At 36.6% G+C, this 4,694-nt stretch overlaps 1 non-coding gene across 1 annotated transcript; it reads left to right on the top strand.

Moving 5' to 3' along the window:
- Positions 1 to 1,773: 1,773 nt before the first annotated feature.
- TRNAL-UAG (transfer RNA leucine (anticodon UAG)) lies at positions 1,774 to 1,855 on the top strand. The gene has a single exon. It is a non-coding gene; the product is annotated as a tRNA-Leu (tRNA).
- Positions 1,856 to 4,694: the final 2,839 nt, after the last annotated feature.

Genomic DNA, 4,694 nt, shown 5'->3' with positions numbered 1-4,694 from the left:
ACGTACTGGCAGGGGTGTAGGAATCCTTCATGTTTGAGTGTCCTGTATAAGGGAGATCATAGCAAGTAATCTATACCACCTAATTCAGTGATATCTAAAAATTAGCGGATGAGCCAACAGAGGAAAGATTAGTTAAATATGTGGATACAAGTCATATGTTTTGTAAAATGGTGCCCCAGAGACAATGTACAAATAAATCCATCATAATTACGTTGCTGTTGCATAAAAACATTTGTCATTTTGTCTTATTGGATATAAAATATTTTCTGACACTTACATCAAAAGCAAACTTCTGATATAAATAACATTAAACATCTGTAAGAGGTAGCGTGGCCGAGCAGTCTAAGGCACTGGATGTAGGCTTCAGTCTCTTTGTAGGCGTGGGTTCAAATCCCAGCACTGCCATTATTTATTTGGATCTAATTTTTACCAAAAATTAGAAAACAGTTGAGGAAGTAAAGGGTATTGAGAAATTAGGAGGCATCGATCATGCCATCCTACAATTTTGAACTACAAAAGGAGGAAAACCTGCGAAAACTGAGATTTTAAGATTGGACAGTAGAAAGGCAGTTTTTAATGGACTCAGTAAAAAGGAAGGAAAGGCAGGATGTTCTAAAGGATAGAAATGTCCAGGAAGGATGGGAGATTTTGCTAAATTAAATTCTCACTGCACAATCAGTAACAATCTCGAAAAGAAGGAAGAAAGGAAAGCATTTATGGAGACCAGGATGGCTGAATACTGAACTTAAAAGCTTGCTAAAAAGGAACAAAGAAATGAATATCAAATGGAAAGAAGGGTTCATATCTAAAGAAGAATATAATGCTGTCTGCAGGGAAAGCTGGGCTAGCGTTAGAAGAGCTAAAGCCAGTAATGAAGTGAAGCTTGCAAGAGAGACCAAAAGCAATAAGAAAGGATTTTGGAAGTGAGTCAAAAGTTAAAGAAAAGCCAAAGATGCTATAGGATTTTTAAAAGATGAAAAGGGTAAAGTGGTCAATAACGATGTTGAGAAGACTGAACTTTTAAATTACTATTCGGCTTCTGTGTTCTCTAAGAAAGCAAATCTAACATCAAGTGATCTTCACTGTGCTGTAGAAGAAAAGGAACATGTGAACAAGTCATATGTATGAATACTGCATATGAGTGGTCATGTTGGCTTTAGGCATCAGAATTAATTACCATCTATGTTACATCCATGTCAGTTCAATCAATGATCAACCATTCTCAAAATTTGCCAAAATCAATCTTGGTCAAAAAAGTCTAAATGCTAGCTCATTTCCCTTCTGCCTTTTTAGGGTTATCAATACAGGATGAGCAGAGTGATTAGCAGACATAAACAGAGCCATGCTGCTTCTGCTGCTTTCCAGTAAGTCACCCTAGTGAAGGATTCATAGCTACACTGCTCTGCACTGCTGTATAATGTCTTCCTTGCTGCTGCTTCTGATAATCTGTTACGTACAGCAGGGGTGTAGGAATCCTTCATGTTTGAGTGTCCTGTATATGGGAGATCATAGCAAGTCATCTATACCACCTAATTCAGTGATATCTAAAAATTAGCGGATGAGCCAACAGAGGAAAGATTAGTTAAATATCTGGATACAAGTCATATGTTTTGTAAAATGGTGCCCCAGAGTCAATGTACAAACAAATTCCTGATAACTACGTTGCTCATGCATAATAACATTTGTATTTTTGTATAATTAGATATACAATGTTTTCTGCAATTTATATCATTAGCAAATTTCTGATTTAAATAAGATTGAGACTACATGTGAGGTAGCGTGGCCGAGCAGTCTAAGGCGCTGGATTTAGGCTCCAGTCTCTCTGGAGGTGTGGGTTCAAATCCCACCGCTGCTGTTATTTATTTGGATCTAATTTTGACCAAAAATTAGGAAACGGTTGAGGAAGTAAAGGGGATTGAGAACTTAGGAGGCAGCAATCATGCAATCCTATAATTTTGAACTACAAAAGGAGGAAAACCTGCGAAAACTGAGATTTTAAGATTGGACTGTAGAAAGGCAGTTTTTAATGTAGTCAGTAAAAAGGAAGGAAAGGTAGGATGTTCTAAAGGAAAGAAATGTCCAGGAAGGATGGGAGATTTTGCTAAATTAAATTCTCACTGCACAATCAGTAACAATCCCTAAAAGAAGGAAGAATGGAAAGCATTTATGGAGACGAGGATGGCTGAATACTGAACTTAAAAGCTTGCTAAAAAGGAACAAAGAAATGAATATCAAATGGAAAGAAGGGTTCATATCTAAAGAAGAATATAATGTTGTCTGCAGGGAAAGCTGGGCTAGCGTTAGAAGAGATAAAGCCAGTAATGAATTGAGGCTTGCAAGAGAGACCAAAAGCAATAAGAAAGGATTTTGGAAATAAGTCAAAAGTTATAGAAAAGCCAAAGATGCTATAGGATTTTTAAAGTATGAAAAGGGTAAAGTGGTCAATAACGATGTTGAGAAGACTGAACTTTTAAATTCCTGTTTTGCTTCTGTGTTCTCTTAGAAAGCAAATGTAACATCAAGTGATCTTCACTGTGCTGTAGAAGAAAAGGAACATGTGAGCAAGTCATACGTATGAATACTGCATAGGAGTGGTCATGTTGGCTTTAGGCATCAGAATTAATTACATAATTTACCATCTATGTTACATCCATGTCAGTTCAATCAATGATCAACCATTCTCAAAATTTGCCAAAATCAATCTTGATCAAAAGAAGTCTAATTGCTAGCTCATATCCCTGCTGCCTTTTTAGGGTTATCAATACAGGATGAGCAGAGTGATTAGCAAATATAAACAGAGCCATGCTGCTTCTGCTGCTTTCCAGTAAGTCACCCTAATGATGGATTCATAGCTACACTGCTCTGCACTGCTGTATAATGTCTTCCTTGCTGCTGCTTCTCATGATCTGTTATGTACAGGCAGAGGTGTAGGAATCCTTCATGTTTGAGTGTCCTGTATATGGGAGATCATAGCAAGTAATCTATACCACCTAATTCAGTGATATCTAAAAATTAGCGGATGAGCCAACAGAGGAAAGATTAGTTAAATATCTGGATACAAGTCATATGTTCTGTAAAATGGTGCCCCAGAGTCAATGTACAAACAAATCCCTGATAACTACGTTGCTCATGCATAATAACATTTGTATTTTTGTCTAATTAGATATAAACTGTTTTCGGCCACTTATATTATTAGCAAATTTCTGATTTAAATAAGTTTGAACATCTGTATGAGGTAGCGTGGCCGAGCCGTCTAAGGCGCTGGATTAAGGCTCCAGTTTCTCTGGAGGTGTGGGTTCAAATTCCAACGCTGCCATTATTTATTTGGATCTAATTTTTACCAAAAATTAGGAAACGGTTGAGGAATAAAGGGGATTGAGAACTTAGGAGGCAGCGATCATGCTATTCTATAATGTTGAACTGCAAAAGGTGGAAAACCTGCGAAAACTGAGATTTTAAGATTGGACATGTGGAAAGGCAGATTTTAAAGTAATCAGTAAAAAGAAAGGAAAGGTAGGATGTTCTAAAGGAAAGAAATGTCCAGGAAGGATGGGAGACTTTGCTAAATTAAATTCTCACTGCACAATCAGTAACAATCCCGAAAAGAAGGAAGAATGGAAAGCATTTATGGAGACCAAGATGGCGGAATACTGAACTTAAAAGCTTGCTAAAAACTAACAAAGAAATGAATATCAAATTGAAAGAAGTGTTCATTTCTAAAGAAGAATATAATGCTGTCTGCAGGGAAAGCTGGGCTAGCTTTAGAAGTGCTAAAGCCAGTAATGAATTTAGACTTGCAAGAGAGACCAAAAGCAGTAAGAAAGGATTTTGGAAGTAAGTCAAAAGTTAAAGAAAAGCCAAAGATGCTATAGGATTTTTAAAGGATGAAAACGGTAAAGTGGTCAATAATGATGTTGAGAAGACTGAACTTTTAAATTCCTGTTTTGCTTCTGTGTTCTCTAAGAAAGCAAATGTAACATCAAGTAATCTTCGGTGTGTTGTAGAAGAAAAGGAACATGTGAGCAAGTCATACGTATGAATACTGCATATGAGTGGTCATGTTGGCTTTAGGCAACAGAATTAATTACATAATTTATCATCTATGTTACATCCATGTCAGTTCAATCAATGATCAACCATTCTCAAAATTTGTCAAAATCAATCTTGGTCAAAAGAAATCTAAATGCTAGCTCATATCCCTGCTGCCTTTTTAGGATTGTCAATACAGGATGAGCAGAGTGATTTGCAAATATAAACAGAACCATGCTGATTCTGCTGCATTCCAGTAAGTTACCGTAGTGATGGATTCATAGCTACACTGCTCTGCACTGCTGTATAATGTCTTCCTTGCTGCTGCTTCTGATTATCTGTTCCGTACAGGCAGGGGTGTAGGAATCCTTCATGTTTGAGTGTCCTGTATATGGGAGATCATAGCAAGTAATCTATACCACCTAATTCAGTGATATTTAAAAATTAGCGGATGAGCCAACAGAGGAAAGATTAGTTAAATATCTGGATACAAGTCATATGTTTTGTAAAATGGTGCCCCAGAGACAATGTACAAACAAATCCCTGATAATTACGCTGCTGTTGCATAATAACATTTGTCTTTTTGTCTTTTTGGATATAAAATATTTTCTGCCACTTACATCAAAAGCAAACTTCTGATATAAATAACATCAAACATCTGTAAA

The sequence above is a fragment of the Phyllobates terribilis genome, unplaced genomic scaffold (assembly GCF_046119375.1).
Source record: "Phyllobates terribilis strain yellow unplaced genomic scaffold, ASM4611937v1 Scaffold_11__3_contigs__length_659146591, whole genome shotgun sequence".
NCBI lineage: Eukaryota > Metazoa > Chordata > Amphibia > Anura > Dendrobatidae > Phyllobates > Phyllobates terribilis.
This window is presented reverse-complemented; position numbering and strand designations above follow the sequence as displayed.